General features: G+C 48.9%; 1 long non-coding RNA gene across 1 annotated transcript; it reads left to right on the forward strand.

Annotated features, from left to right (window-relative positions):
- Positions 1 to 3,826: 3,826 nt before the first annotated feature.
- Positions 3,827 to 14,871, forward strand: LOC123578409. Its single transcript, XR_006702376.1, has 2 exons — positions 3,827 to 4,787; positions 14,414 to 14,871. It is a non-coding gene; the product is annotated as an uncharacterized LOC123578409 (long non-coding RNA).
- The last annotated feature ends 1,944 nt before the right edge of the window (positions 14,872 to 16,815 follow it).

Here is a 16,815-nt window from a genome sequence, read left to right on the forward strand (position 1 = left end):
GGAATGAGGATTGACCTGGAAACATAAAAGTGCCCCCCACAACAACTGTGCTTGTATCTGCTTTGTTCTACTGCAGGGGTGCATCTCAAAGTATTGTCTTTTGTTTGTTTTGTTTGATTTCCTTCTCTCAGACCCTTCTCACGGGCCACTTTTCACTCCCCCAGTTGATAACTAAAGCGGAAAAAGATTCCTGGTTTGGGGGTACCTTTTTCCACTCTAAAGACTAAAGAAGGGGGTGGGGGAAGGAAAGGAGAAGCCAGATGGTGATTCAGGTAGAAGAAGGTGTTCACTCGGGCGTCTGGGTGGTTCAGTCGGTTGAGCGTCTGACTTTGGCTCAGGTCACGATCTCGCTGTTGATGAGTTCGAGCCCTGCGTCGGGCTCTGTGCGGACAGCCCAGTGTAGACACCTCCACCCCTAACACCCCCAATATCTGCCACCCATGCAGAATCCCGAATTGAGGGTGGAGAACTCAGCCCCTGTGGGCCCCGGGACAAGAAGGGAAAGCTTCACCCCACACCCAAGTGGCCCTGATCTGAACCGGTTGGAGATCTGTCCATAAGCCTGGGCAACTCTGAGTTGGTATGGAACTTCCCTGTAAGACTTAATTTTAAAAGGGTTCCCTGTACCAGATAATGTCGATGTTGTGTGAGATGGTCTAACTGAGTCATTAAATGAATTCACCCCTTGGCCAAGGAATTGAAAAACCAGAGGCATAAGATTCTGTTTCTGAAATTTTGATTTGTTAGATTGCACAAGTTTCTTCTCCCCCTCTGATACACAAAGGTACGCAAGAAAACATGCAGTTTTTCCTGAAGCAGTTTTCTCTGAGTGCTTTCCTAGAGAGCAGTCACCTCATTATCCAGGTCTCTCTTTTCACATGTGAACATTAAGTAAACATTAAATAACCTCCAAAGTTCTTCCCGGCTCTGAAGTTTTGCAGACTTGGAGAATGTTGCTTTGTCGCTTTGCTAGAAAACATCTTTAAATTTTAAAATTTATGAGTAGAGAAGCAGCACACTGAAGTAACAAAGTAAAACGAAACACTGAGAGAAGACTGGGCAACAGCGTAACGCCCTTAATATGTAAAGAACACCTACAAATAAATGAGAAAAGCATGAACATAACATAAAATCATTGTCAAAAGACACGAACAGGTAACTAACCAAAGGAGCCATGCAAATGGCTTAAAGATACAGAAAAATGTTTGGCTTCACTATACAACAGAGAAACAATTTTCTTTTTAATAATTTATTTTTTTACTACTAAACGGCAGCATGTTAGAGGAGTTGAGAGTGTAGAATCAGACAAGACTGGATTCAAATCAGTGTGTGACTTCAGACATACAATTTAATCTTCCTGAAGTCTGGTTTGCTTCTTTTTATTTATTTATTTTTTTTTAGATTTTATTTTAAGTAATCTCCACGCCCAACATGGGGCTCGAGCTCACGACCCTGAGATCGAGTTGTGTGCTCCACGACTGAGCCAGCCAGGCGCCCAAAGTTTCCTTTTTGAAGAAATGGACCCGATCGGGGGGTCCTGGGTGGCTCCATCAGTAAAGCATCGGACTCTCGGTTTCGACTCAGGTTATGATCTCATGGTTTATGGGTTCCAGCACCTCAGGGGCCTCTGCACGGGCGGCGTGGAGCCTGCTTGGGATCCTCTCTCTCCGTCCCTCTCTGTTCCGCCCCTGCTCGCTCGCCCTGTCTCTCAAAACAAATAAATAAACTTCAAAATAAAATCTAAAAAATAAGTAAAGTAGACCCAGTGATTAAATGGACGTCCTTGAGTTGTTAGCCTGACAGTACAAACGTGGGTCCTAAAATCCCATCACTGATGCACACTAGCGGCTGTGACATGGATATGAATAATAACAATATTTATAACGCAGAAAATCTGGAGGCCAAGCTAAATATTCAATATGAAATTGGTTGCCTAAATCATAGTCTATCCATAACACGAATTTTCGGTGCAACCACTAGAAATCCCATTGAAAAAATGTTTTATCACATGGAAAAGGTTCACCACATACTCAGTGAGAAGGACAAATGACACAGCAGGAAGCCCAGGATGATCTCAGGTTTGTTAAGAAAAAGAAACGGGGAAAGACCTGAAGAGACAAATAAAAAATATAGTGGTAAGCTTTAGGTAGAAGACCATTTCTTTTTTGTGCTTTTCTGCATCCTTCAAATTCACTATGTTGATATTGATATACTGGTATAAATCAGAAAGAAAGAGGGAAGGAAGGAAAGAGGGAAGGAAGGAGGGAAGGAAGGAAGGAAGGAAGGAAGGAAGGAAGGAAAGAGGGAAGGAAGGAAGGAAGGAGGGAAGGAAGGAAAGAAGGAAGGAAGGAAAGAGGGAAGGAAGGAAGGAAGGAAGGAAGGAAGGAAAGAAAGAAAAAAGGAAGGAAGGAAGGAAGGAAGGAAAGAGGGAAGGAAGGAAGGAAGGAAGGAAAGAAGGAAGGAAGGAAGGAAGGAAGGAAGGAAGGAAAGAAGGAAAGAGGGAAGGAAGGAAGGAAAGAAGGAAGGAAAGAAGGAAGGAAGGAAGGAAGGAAAGAGGGAAGGAAGGAAGGAAGGAAGGAAAGAAGGAAGGAAGGAAGGAAGGAAGGAAGGAAGGAAGGAAGGAAAAAGGGAAGGAAGGAAGGAAAGAAGGAAGGAAGGAAGGAAGGAAAGAAGGAAGGAAGGAAGGAAGGAAGGAAGGAAGGAAAGAGGGAAGGAAGGAAGGAAGGAAGGAAAGAAGGAAGGAAGGAAGGAAGGAAGGAAAGAGGGAAGGAAGGAAGGAAGGAAGGAAGGGAGGGAGGAAGGGAGAAAGGAAGGCAGGAATGGAGAAAGGAAGGCAGGAAGGGAGGAAGGAAGGCAGGAAGGGAAGGAAGGAAGAAAGGAAGGAAGGAAGGGAGGAAAGAAGGGAGGAAGGAAGGAAGGAAGGAAAGAGGGAAGGAAGGAAGGAAGAAAGGAAGGAAGGAAGGGAGGAAAGAAGGGAGGAAGGAAGGAAGGAAGGAAAGAGGGAAGGAAGGAAGGAAGGAAAGAGGGAAGGAAGGAAGGAAGGAAGGAAGGAAGGAAAGAGGGAAGGAAGGAAGGAAGGAAGGAAGGAAGGAGGAGAGGAAGGAAGGAAGGAAGGAAGGAAGGAAGGAAAGAGGGAAGGAAAGAGGGAAGGAAGGAAGGAAAGAGGGAAGGAAGGAAGGAAGGAAAGAGGGAAGGAAGGAAGGAAGGAAGGAGGGAAGGAAGGAAGGAAGGAAGGAAGGAAGGAAGGAAGGAGGGAAGGAAGGAAGGAAGGAAGGAAGGAAGGAAGGAAGGAAGGAAAGAGGGAAGGAAGGAAGGGAGGAAGGAAAGAGGGAAGGAAGGAAGGGAGGAAGGGAGGGGGAAAGAACATAGTATCCAGAGGTGCTATGCAGTTGAGTTTTGGTTATCTGCATGGCACATTTCCCTGGAATTTAAGGACTTAAAACAACATCCAAGTTATTACTGCGTGTGGTTTTATATGTCAGCAATTCAGGCCGAGCTCAGGCGGGAGAGGTTTCTGTTCCATGTGCCACCGAATGGGGCCCCTCCATGGCACTCAGCTGGCAGCTGGATGGTCTGGAGGGACCGAGGAGCGTGACTGTGGAGTGTGAGTGAACCCTCACAGGCCTGGCCCCTTCGCAGGGTGGTTGCGAGGCTGGTGCAGCCCGACCTGCCCCTCTACATGCAAAGTCCAGCTTCTCCCCATGTCCCGTCTCCAGCTGGCTGGTCAGACGTGTCACAAAGCAGCCCAAGACTCCAAGAAAGAGGAAGCAGAAACCACCAGTCCACACTTGCAACCCACACCCACCCAGAGCTAGCCTGGCGTCAGTCTCACTGCGCCCTGTGGGTCGGAGTCGTTCCAGACCGACCCAGATGCGGGGCGAGGGGGCGAGGGACCTATCGCTGATGGGAAAGGCGTCCCCAGATTTCCAGCCATCCCCAGTGCCCCGCGGTTGCATACCCAAACGGCAGAGACGAAACCAAAGCATGTTACACTTGGAGAAAGAACTTAGGCTTGGGATTCCCGCCCCGCCTCTTTTGAGCACCCAGGTAATCGCTAAATAAGCTCATCCTCGCCTGTAAAATGAAAGTGTTCCCTGCGCCTCCCACGCGACCGGGAAGGCGTATTTGTGTCACCGGGCCTCACACACCACCTAAGGGGGCAGACCGTTTACAGATGTAAATGCCAAATAGGTATCAAGTTTGGGAGATCGCTTTGATGATCGGGAAGAGTGTTTGCAAACTGCGCCTCTAGTGGGCTCCGGGCACGTTTCCTGCGGCTGTTGCATCACGGGAAAGCTCCTAATTCCTGCCTGGGCCCAGCACGTTCCTGCCTGGCGGGCCGCTGACCGCTGACCGAGCTCAGCAATGGTTTGTTCTCCGATGCGGAGGCAGGGCCTCCTGCTTGGCCAAGGCCCCGCCTCCCACGAAACGCCTGCGGGTCCTGAAGCCTGGCCCACTTCACCCCCATTACTCGATGGCCCCGTGGGCGTTTTCACCAGAGACACCTGAAACGTAACATGCCAACGTCATTAATGAGTCACAGGCAAGGAGAAAAGCCGGCTTTCTACTGCATCATAGTTGTTTTCAGCGTTGGCCCCGCTATCTAGCGGCGGATCCGTTCCTCCAGCGATCCGGGACTTGTTTGACGAGTCTGGTGATGTGGCTCCAGGGCTAATGGAACAGAAGGCGCGAGTGGAGAATGCCGGCCGCTGTTCGAGCGATTGGCGATCCAGGAACCGCGGAGAGGCAAACCAGCCTCCAAGAAATCCATCCGCCCAGATCCTCCCGTGAGTGGCCTTGGACCCCGCCTTGGCCGGCACCGGCCTCCGTGGCACGTGAGATGCCGCCCCTGCCTAGGATTCTCCCCGCAAACCTGGAGTGCAGGGCCTCGCGTATTTGGAAAAGCTTCAGGATATTTTCCCTCCCAGATGTTAAACATTAAATGGCAGAGCTGATAGAGACGGACGCAGGGTGACTTTAATTTTTTGCAAGTGCCCGGATGCTCTGCTGGAAGGGGTCCTTGGGGAAGCGGGTCCTTCGCGGGATATTCACGAGCCTACCCACCCTCCGCCCCCCCCTCCACCATCCGCCCAAGAGAAGCCCATGACCCTCTCAACAACCAGCAAGCACAACTGCTTTTAATTCCAATGGATTGTTTTCCTTTATCATTAATTTTGGCAGTAGAAAAATACGCCTTTGATATCAAAGAAGGCAGGCCTACTAGAATGATTATTAGATTAGTAATAGTGGTGGTAATAAATTGGACCAAACAAGAGTTGATGTAATGGATCCTCTTGACCCCGAGCACAGGGCTGTCAGGCCTACTTAGCTCCGTCTTCTTTCTGCCCTGGGTTAGAAGTCCTTGTGTGTCTGTCTCTCTCCCCGCTGGAGTTGTCAGCACCTGCAGGGCACAGGCCTCCTCTTGCTCGCTTCTTTTTACCTCCCAGCCCTCCGGCGCGGCGCAGAGCATATAGGGGCGCTTAATCAATGCATCACATAGGATAGTCAGGGAAGCCTCAATTAGCTGGAAACCTCGTCCGGCTGAATTTTACAAACGACTCTCTACGCGAAGGAGGACAAGGCGAGTGAGAGGGGAGGAGCCCGAGGACTAGACGCTTTCTCTTCTGTTTCGGCCTGTGTCTCTGAGGCTGTGAATGGGCTGGCCTGGGATTGGCTCTCATTCAACTCACTCTCCACGCTTCGGACTTCCCAGCCCCAGGCCTGGAGAGTAAGTCAGAAAGAAGGCCCGACCGAAACGGGTCTCCAGTCTCCGGGATGGAGATTCATCCTGAATCATGACGGGCAGAGACAGGGAAATAGTTGCAGACGTTGAACAAATGTTATCCTGGGGCCCAAGCATTCGTTCGTGCGTCCCTGCCTTCCTTCCTTCCTTCCTCCCTTCCTTCTTCCCTTCCTGCCTTCCTTCCTTCCTCCCTTCCTCCCTCCCTTCCTTCCTTCCTTCCTCCCTTCTTTCCTCCCTTCCTTCCTTCCTTTCTTCCTTCCCTTCCTGCCTTCCTTCCTCCCTTCCTGCCTTCCCTTCCTGCCTTCCTTCTTTCCTCCCTTCCTGCCTTCCTTCCCTTCCTGCCTTCCTTCCTCCCTTCCTGCCTTCCTTCCTTCCTTCCTCCCTTCTTTCCTCCCTTCCTTCCTTCCTTTCTTCCTTCCTTCCCTTACTCCCTTCCTGCCTTCCTTCCTTTCTCCCTTCCTCCCTTCCTTCCTTCCTTCCTCCCTCCCTTCCTCCCTTCCTTCCTTCCTTCCTTCCTTCCTTCCTTCCTTCCTTCCACAGTGGTCATCCAACCCTTACAGTGTATACCTCTCTAGGCAGTGAGCACAGAGCCCCCATATCCTGGTGAAGAAGTCAGGCAGACAATAAACAAGGAAATTCTAAACATGTACTCTGCTAAGTGACTCTAAGTGCTCCGAAGAAAAATAAAACAGCTCCGGGGCACAAGGTAGGGACAGGCATTCCCCGGGATGGGACTGAAAGCGGAAGAGAAGGGGAAGAGAGCCCCAGGCAGGGAGGGAAAGGCGCGTGGACAGTGGGCGAGTGCATGCGAGTTTGAAGGAGACCCGGACCCTAGCCAGGCTGCCCTAAGGACTTAGGAGTTCGCTCTGAATGAGACGGGTTTTGTGCAGAGGCATAATGTGATCTGATTTGCATCTAAAAGCACCACTCTGGCTCCTGCTCGGGGGACTGGACGGACGGAGGGGAACAGAGCGAGAAGGGCAAGGCAGGTGGGAGGCTACCGCAAGATCCAGGCTGAATGAGGTGGCAAACTGGAGGCTTGGACGGGGTGGGAAGTGGTCAGCTTCCAGACAGACTCCCGCGGTAGGGCCAGCAGGATTTGTTGATGTGTGCGTGTGGGTGCGGGGGTGGGTGCGTGCTGGGAGGGTGCAGGGGGAGAGACAGAGTCCAGGATGACGGCCAGGTTGGGGCGCAAGCACCTGGAGACCCAGTGCGGGACGTGGAGGTGCGGGGCGGGACAGGGGAGCTCACCTGTGATTCGAGGCAGCTTCCCTTATAAAATAATGAGGCTATTCTTGACCTTGAGGGGTCGCTTGTTGAATAAACAGACGTGGGTAGAGGCAGATTTAAAACGTAGCAGTTTATCCCTTCATCATTTTTGTTGAGAGTCTGTGCCACATTCTTTCAGGATTTCTTGCCCGATTGTTTTAGAATCCTAGTTTTAGAATCTCGGCGGGGAGTGGGGGGACAATCAGAATTACAAGGGGAGCGTTTTCGTGACACAGATGCCAGGGTGCGGCCCTCAGTTGTGCAGGGGAGTCCCCCGCCTAGAGCAGGGAGCTTGCGTTGGTCACAAAAGTCTCCAGGTACATCTCAGGCATGCTCTGATCCAGAATAGGAGGTGTGGAAGGAAGCATGCAGACATGTGAAGGTAAGAGATGGAGAGGAGAGGCAGTGTCCTGTCTTAGAAGGATCTCTGACCTCGGGGGTTGAGACCTGAGCCGAAAGAAATATTATTATGTTTATTATCATTAGCGTAACTTACTAAGTGAGATTTACCCTAATTCTCCAGAGAAGAAAATTTGGAGGAAGATGAAGAAATTGAGTACTTTTACTGTTTCTATATTAAAAGTGAAATTAAGGGGCTCTTGGGTGGCTCGGTTGGTTAAGTGTCTAACTTCAGCTCAGGTCACGCTGTCCCAGTTTGTTGAGTTCAAGTGCCACATCGGGCTCCGTGCTGACGGATCTCTGCCCCCCGCCCCTCCCTGCCCTGCACTCTCTCTCCCTCTCTCAAAAATAAATACTAAAGTGACTCTACAAGGGAAGGAATATTTTTATAATTTCACTGCTTTGTGTGTTATTATTACACAGTAGACTGCGTATTGGAATCAGTAGAAAATCGTAATGTCTGGATATTCAGTAGTAATGGTCAGCTCTTTCAAAAGTATGAGATGGCACAGCTTTAAGAATTACATATACACGTATATATACACATATATGCATTTATATATATTACATATACATATGTGTGTACACACATAAATATTACATACACATATATAACATATATACATATACGTAATATACATACCCACACATCGGCGAATCCAAAAAATAGCGGAAGTAATTCGAACTCCAGTCAGCCATATGGCCTGCGGTGGGGTTTTTTCTTTGTTACGTTGTTCTGTTTTGTTTTGTTTTTTGTTTTTTAAATTTATGAAGTAAAAATTTACCAACCACTACCGCTGTCAAAAGGCAATGGCGCACTCTCTTATCCTTGCTGTGAAGTTCTGAATTACCTGACTCCACCACTAGGGGGTAGCATCTTCCATTACTTTCTTCAACTCTCCTTTCTACCTGGATTATGGGCACATTGGACGCAGGGTTTTAAGAGCGTGGCGGAAAGGGGGGCAGACGTATCTTCTATGCCAGGACATTTAGTGGGTCTTTTTATCATCTCCATTGGAAAGACCAGGAAAGTGATGCTCAGAGAGGTTACGTGATTTACAGGAGGCCACACAGCTGGAACTATGCAAAGCCAATGCTGAAATTCAGTTCTAACTGCAGGAACCAATTTGCTAACCACAGCACTAAATACCTCTCTGTGTCCAATGAAATTATTTCAATCTACTGTCAAAAGAGTCCTAAGGGATCAGTGGGTCCCACAACTTGAACAGTTTCTGTAAACTACAAAGTGCTATACAGATAGAAGTTTTATTGGTAATAAAATTGTATCCTGCCTGTTCCAAATTGCCCTACAACGTGACAGACTCCTTGAGAACGAAGAGCTCTGCTTTTCCTCGCCTTTTTTTTTTTTTTTTTTTTTTTAGGGCCCCACTGCTGGAGCCCAGCACCCACCGGGCGCCCCCGCACATGCTCGCTGAACTGTTCATCTGAATTTGTCTGCTCTGTGAAATCAGAGAAGCCACAATTAATTTGGTTGCACTGTATTATTAATGTTGCTGAGATTGATATCAGTGTTGAATGCCGGAGAAGCATTCCAGCTGCCTGTCCTCTTGAATAGGCAGAGAGAGAGAGAGATGAAAGTTTCAAGTTTCCCCAGTGAGGCCCCGCGCAGCTCTGATTCATGACTTCTGTTCAGACTCCGTACCGGAGCGGGCGGCAGACGCCAGGCGCGGTTTCCCACCAACAGCATCTATGGCAACAGCCGACGCTACGGGGCGTCTACCGGATGCCAGACGCCGCGCTAAGCATTTCTCACGCACCGGCTTCCTGAGTCTCGCCCACCACCCTGGGAGACAGGAACTACCAAGTCCGATCCTCATTTGACAGCTGCGGTTCAGAGAGGTCAAGTAACTTGCCCGTGGTCCAACAGTTGTCAGGCACAGGGCTGCGTTTCAAAGCCTAAATCGTTGTTGGGGACGCTTTCTGACCTCTGAACGTCAAGGGCGAGTCAGCGCACGGTACCTGACCGGTTCTCCAAATTCTGGCAACACAACAGGAAGCCCGCGATCTAAAGCAATATGCGACCCCTTAAAAAAAAAAAAAAAAAAAAGTCAAGGGAGGGAGAACTGATACCACAATCAGTCAATCAAACGGTCTCTCTCTCTCTCACACGCACACACACACACACGCACGTGCACACGCGCGCACACAATCTCTTTCTCCATCAGACACAGGTATTTCTTCTATGTCTTCGGTATGGGGACAATTTGATACATCGAGTCCGGCGCTTTCTGCAGGGACGCCAGGACAGTTAAATCACTGTCGGGCAGGCAATCACTGTGACTTGCACAAATAACAAATTAAAAAACATGGGACGTCCTTTGGGTTGCCGGGGTGCAAAAGCATCCCAGGGAGCGTTTACCGTTGAGTTAGGCCTCAGCCCTCTTGGGAAACAACGCCCAGGTAATTATTTTAAATGAGCATTAATTATGTCATTATTAGAAATGGGGAGAAAATGCAATTTCCTTCTGTCACTTCTTGATATCTTAACTAGAAGAATATTTGCCGTGCTATTATAACAAGCCACCGTGCGCATAATGGTGCCCCGGCAATAACAGGAAGGCATGTACATTTTCATATGAATATATCATGCCTAACTAATGAGATTGCTCATTTCATAACTTCAGTTCCATTTTTATTATTTCATAAAACTGGAAGTCCTTATCCATTTTATGAAAAACACCAAACCTTTGTGAAATTCATTAAATAAGCATAAAAAATTCATTAAACAAGTGAATTGCATTCAGGGCTGCTTTGATGCAAATGCCCTTTAAGCAATGTAAAACTCCATATTGATTTAACCTTTCATGTTCTGATATTTCCGTGTGGATATAAAAAAAAAAAAATTCTTTATTCAGGGAATGAAATTAAGTGCTGATCCCTTGATCTCCAGCCGGGCAAGATAGATTGGTCAATTTAAGTAGAGCTGCTGATCAGCAAACAACTGAATTTAAAAGTATTAAGGCATGTCGATATTTTAAGTATTGTCACCTGCACATCAAGTAAAGGGGGAAAAAATTATTATTCCAGCTCAATTAACTTTGTGTTTGCTGTGAAGCTGACCTTGAAAGGGCTAGCCCGTTGGGCCATGGCTTCATGCCCTTGGAAGTTGACAAGGGCAACTGTGGCAAGATGTAAAACACCAACTATAGCCTGAATATTTTGAATGGTGTGGTCAGAGCAACCACAAAATAATTAGCCTGGAGACACAGTCCCCTTGGGTTGTGTCCCCTCATTAGTGGGGGACAGCCAGTAGAGCAAACACTAGTTCAGAGGAAGAGAAGGGGGTTTGCCCTTCACCCAAGAAATCTTCTGGGAGCCCTCATTAGGCTAAGAGCATAAGGCAGGTTTCAAAGAACTTTAGGGCCGCGTGGGCTCCCGAAATTCATCTCGCCACTCATTCATTCATTCATTCATTCATTCAAACAATATGTATTAGATGTCTACGTTTTGCCGACTATTAAGCTTGGTGCTGGGAGAATAAAGTATGAATGACAGCGGTGGCCCCAGCCCTCCTAGACCATGAGAGGGGTTTTACCATGAAGAAGCTGGTCTCAAAAAAAAAAAAAAAAATCAGGGTCCATCGGGTTAGATGCCTGAAGTAAATCTCAGCTCTGTTATTTACCAGTTGTGCTGCGTGGCCTTGAACAAGTGATTCAATCTCTCTGGGCATCAGCTGCCTTGTGTTACTACTTCCTGAGGCTGCTGCCCCAACTAAATGAGATATTGCATATACAAACCCTCCGCAGAGCAGATGAGCAGGTGGCAAGCAGAACATGCCTGATAAGTGGTAATCGTGACCATCATCCTCATCATTACTGCTGTTGCTATCTGAATTTCTCATGTTACAGATAAAGAAATTGAGACCTGGAGAAGAGAGGTCACGAAAAGACCGTGTGTCAAACTGGGACTCGGAAGAGACTTTCCCAAACCAACCGTGGCCCCCGCAGCCTCCTGAACTATAAGCTCCGTCTTCCAATGGACGCCTGACTCAAACTGACTTTTGTGACTCTAAAATCCAGGGCTGGACCTGCTTCAGGTGAGGCATGATCCAGGAGCCCAGTGAGGTCACCCCGATCCAGCTTCTCTCTTCACTTTTCTGCTCCATGTGCTTGGTGATGACTCTAACGTCAGCAAACATTTCCTCTCCCAGTCCCAAAAGGACTTTCAGCAGCTTGGACCGCTTCCTGTGTCTTTGTTCATGCCCCTGAGGGGAAGAAAGAGAATCTTGTGTTAGCACTCCCAGACAAAACGTGAAAACCAATATGATCAGACCCGCTGACGTCCCGGAGATATAACCACAAACGTCCTCGCACAAACTCAAAAACCACACACCGCTCCAGGTAACTGGTATTCATAAAACTGGTATTCTCACCTAACTGGTATTCATAAAAACAATGGCACGAGAAAGAGTGAAATCTCACTGGAGTGTGAGCTTCGGAAGGGCAAGGGTCACTTTTGTCCCAGCCTCTCCGCAGGGCATGGCCCTGTGCGTTGGGAGCCACGATGTCGCGGTAATGAGCATCAGATGACTTGGCAAAAGTCGGAATCCCAGCTCTGCCGCTTACACACGTGAACTCTCCTGTGAAAGGGGAACAAATTCAGGATCTGTCTGCAGAGTGCTGGGAGCAGCCAACGAAGGAGCATCTGTAAGTCAAGTAAGAGAAATCTGGCAAGTAAGAACTCAAGTAATGTTACGTGTTATTACTATCAGTAGGGACAGACCCCAATCTGTCCCTCAGTGATGTTGCACGTTGAACATGCTCATACAGGGATGTCACTGCCTCCAGTCTACCCGGCACTGTCCTGACCAGAACCTCTGTCACCGATGTGCCCTTCTCCTCGAGACCCAGAGCAAAGCCACCTTGCCTTGTGAACCCTTTCCTAAGACCCCGAGCTAGAAGCAATCCCCTTTCCTTTACAATCCCCCAGATCTTTCTCTGCCCTCTCTGTAGGAGCCCTCAATAGGCTGTATTGCTGTTTGCCTCTTACTTTGCTAGAGGCACTCAGGAAATGTTTGAGACAATGAGTTCTTTTCTGCCTACAGAGCAACCCGATCCAACGTGGTATTTCAGTAAAACATTGGGGGGGGGGGGCAGGGCAACAGGGAAGGGATTCCATCTCTGGTGTTGGAATTAGGGAGCAGATGTATCTAAATGTAGGGCTCCCTTGGTTACAAAGGCTAAAACCCCAACTCAAACTAGTTAGCAGGGGGTATGGAAAGAAAATAATAGCATGCTAGTCACCATGGGAAAGTGGTATTTTTTTTTTAAGTTTATTGATTTTGAGAGAGACAGACAGTGCAAGTTGGGGAGGAACAGAGAAAGAGGGAAAGAGAGAGAATCCCAGGCAGGTTCCATGCTTCTAGCACGGAGCCCGACGCAGGGCTCAAAAACCCACAAAGTTGTGAGATCATAACCTGAGCCAAAACCACGAGTTGGACGCTGAACCGACTGAGCCACCCGGACGTCCCAGAAGGTGGTATTCTGGATAAAAAGATGCTCACAGATTCAGAGACTGTTAAGATTTCGTAATACCAAGGGACTCAGGAATGTGTAGAGACGCTAGGCCGAGCAGAAGATTACAGGGGTGCATTCACTAGGGCCCCCAGAGTCCCCAGCCCTGGACAGGGATCCACCTGCACAGACAGAGTACTGACCAGGTATAGGGAGCTCCATTTGGCATTTCCACACGGAATGAACTGGGGTCAAGGTGAATACCCTCCTGGCCCTCATCTGCCCTGACTCTCCTGTAGCCTCTTGCCCCCTCCCTGCTAACACACAGCATCGCATTCCTGAACTGAGAGACGGAGTGAAACATGAAGGATGATTTTCCAGGACCAAGTGCCAGAAACTCAGCTCTCCTCAAGCTCTCTGAGACAAGTACCGTTATCTCCCTCCCTCGATCGATGGAAAAACTGAGACATAAGGAGCAACGGACTGACTTGTCCTAAGTCAAGAGTTAGTGGTGACCCTGTTTACATGATTCCAGACCCCGAACCCTCCACTTCCAAGCCACGGTGCCCTGTTGATTGCGCACCATGGAAGGAAGGGTAAGACGGATGGACAAGTGAGGGTTCTGGTTGCCGGTGGAACTTGTCCACAGTGAAAGCTGAAAAAGTGGATCCCGGGGCTTACTCTCTCCTCCTCAGACTCATCCTCAGCAGGTAGAATTCATTCTCTCACGGCAAAGAGAGTCAGTCCTCCTTGGGGTGGAATACGGCTGAGCCACACTTTCTGCATTTCGTATCTGTGGTTCTATCCGGTGTGAAGGCTGGTCGACTGAGGTCAGCGGGCTGGCGTTCTGCAACAGCTGGGTGGCCTGAGCCACACGGCTCGAGTGGGGTTAAAGAACTGTGGGGAGGCGTTGAGCCGAGGGCACCACGGAAGTCCGAACGGTAGCCAAAGCCCCAGCTTCTCTATCCTTAAGGGAAACCAAAAGGATGAAACAGACATGGCAAGCATCCAATGTTTAAAAAAAAAAAAAAATGATAGGTGCAAATAGTCACTAGGGCTATTTTTCATCTTGAAATCTGCTTAGTAATAAGTGGTCCTGCTCGCTGCCAGGAAGAATAAAGCAAGAGACGGTAAAGACAGAACGGCATGGATATATATGCACGGCTTCTGCAGGTGGCAAAGCATGGTCGCGGGCAAGGCACCGGCCACCAGAACAGGTTGTCTGCTCTGAATCTTAACAACTATCGCATGCAAAGCCCTTGGGGGCATTGCCAGTCCCTCTCTGCCCTTAGTGAGCTGTGCGACTTTGTACAAGTCGCTCCCCCTCACTGAGCCTTCCCTCCTTCCTCTGTGATTGGGGGCAAGGGAAGTTAACGGGCAGTGGTTTTAAAATTAGGTTCTGCTGAGCCCTTAGGCACCCTTCAGAAGCCCTCGTAGGAGGAGGGTCGGGGGCTCGGTGGGTGGGATTCCGAGCCCCCCGAGCCCCACCTTAACCAGACCATCCTGCTTTTATCTCTTTTATAATCAGGGTTCTGCATAATATTTTGAGGGAAGACACAGTTCTGAGGCTCAAAGGAAAACGAAAACCACTTTGCCAACTGATCTCGGAGGCCTTCCAGCGCTCACATCCCAGCAGCCCGGAGAGATGATGGTCTGTGTTTCCTAGTCCTTCGGCCTCTTGCAAATGATTCCGGCACCAAAGAGAAACCACACCCAGACGCCTGTCTGCATGCTGCCTGCTGGGGGGACCAGATGGCTGTCCCCTCCACCACCCACCCCCCTGATGGGAAAAGCTCTCCCTCCGAGTGTGAGACCCATCACAAAGAAAGGGGTTTCTTCTTTGCCAGGACCTCACCCTCCACTGCCTCAGAGGGAGCATCTTCCCTTTGGCCTTTCCTGCTCACGTTCCCCTTAGAAAATCCAGCGGCCTTGCTGTAAGACGGGGCATGGTTTTTCCCTCTTGGCTAAATAGTTTCACGTGCCGTCTCTTGGTGTCCGTGAGATTGAAACGCAGCTCGTTGAGGCCTGGGCAAGACTATCTTTTCATTTGCGTTAATCACAACTGCTGACAAACAGTATCTTTCCCATCTTGCTGATACATTACGCCTTTCGTGACGGACATTTGATTGCAAAAGCTCTTGACGGTATTTAACTTGAAGGCATTTAACTTAAAACCATTATTAGATTTTTGTTTAGCTGTCCCTTGACACTCTCCTCGTCCAAAAATAAGGCCTTCAGGTACCTCTGAGATGTTTAAGTACACGTCGTCTTCTGAGACCACCCTCACACCAAAGGCAAATACTTTAAAAGTTGCTTTGTAATATTAAAAGAGAAGAGAGAGCGAGAACGCGCGTGAGAGAGAACCGGGCGGGTTTTCCATGATTACTAATTTAGCAGACTCTCTGTTATGTTTTATTGATAGTTCTAAACATAAATTTGCCTTTGGTATACTTTGCTGCTGATGCCTAAAATTAGACATGTAAGAACACATAATCCTATGCCTACGGCTTTGCAGAATATTGTACAAAGGCTCTTTGTGGTAACCCGAGCAAGAGATATTTAAATGGCGAAGTGCAGGGCTGAGGCGGTTCAGATTTGGGCAGAAAGAGATGTCGCTCGCGGCTCGCTGGTGTCGCTCTGAAAACCCCAGCGTTCATGCAGTTTTAAATACAACATTTCTTCTGGTTTATTCTTGAATTAGGAACCCCGATCTCGCCCACATTTTATTATTTGCAATGGAAGAATCGTGTGTGGGAGGCCCCAGGTTCACAGGAGAAAAATAATACATATCGCGCCGCTTAAGAGGGTGGTTATTTACGACTCCAGCCTGCCGAGGATACCGACACTGTATGTGTTATGAGATGCCTTTACATGCTCAGAGAAACACAAAACTCTGTGCACGGGGCCCATAAAAAGCAATCCCTTTAAAGGATTTGCTGTCAGGGTTTTTCCTTCTCCCCGCCCCCCCCCCTTCTTCTTCCTTTTTTAAATCACGAGGTGCCAAGGGATAATCAGATGTATACGTTTTAGCTTCCAAATACCAATGGGTTTGAACACGGGGTGAGAGATGGAGGAGGTCATGATGCCAGGATAGACACTATTTTCTTTATAAATAAATGATCTCGATGCAATATTTTATCCACGAGGAGTGCTACCGTGAGCCACTCGGTAGCATCTGCAACGAGAGATGCCGACACCCGGGCATCATCTTCATTCTGGGGGATAACGCTGTCTTCACAAATGACACGTTCAGGATCAAAGCGGTTGGTTTTTCTCCAGCTTGCAAACTGCCGGGGACCGAGGCAGTCAGGAAGACCTCATTTCGTGGTCCCCCAAGGCCCTTTCCGAAGGGCCATGTGTTGTCCCGGCGCCGTTCTGCAGGCAGCCACACAGGGCAGGAGCCGAGGGATGCAAAGCCGTCTCTTAGTATTATTTTAAAGGAGACAAAGTATCTAATAGTGCGCTCTCGGCAAACACACTCTCAGAGACAGATCAGCTTAACACCCTGGTATCCTGGAGCACAAAGCATTTTAATAAAGAAAAGATTTTGGCTGCTGTACGGGTCTGAATCACGGGGCCTCTTTCATAGATAAAGGTCCTCAAAGACAGGCAGCCGGTAACCTATCTGATGTTAAGTTGAGCTTCCGGGCCCCTCCGCCAACCTTTTTCCTCCCAAAACTCCACCTCGGGCCCTCGGAGGCCAAGTGGAGAGCAAAGAGGAAGCCTCCTCTCTGCTCCCCTCCGGGCCACACGAGCCCGGGAGCTTCCCCGGGCCCCCTCTCCCCCCCACCCAGTCTCCAGCACAGCCTGGTCCAGCCTTGCCGGCCACCTGTGGGTAGCAGGCTCCTGTTTTCGGCACCAGGCTTTTCTGCACAAGGGCTTGCGAGCTTCTCAGCACCTTTTCTCCAGAGCATCTCTGAGTGACTCGCA

Source organism: Leopardus geoffroyi, chromosome E2, assembly GCF_018350155.1.
Source record: "Leopardus geoffroyi isolate Oge1 chromosome E2, O.geoffroyi_Oge1_pat1.0, whole genome shotgun sequence".
Classification (NCBI taxonomy): domain Eukaryota; kingdom Metazoa; phylum Chordata; class Mammalia; order Carnivora; family Felidae; genus Leopardus; species Leopardus geoffroyi.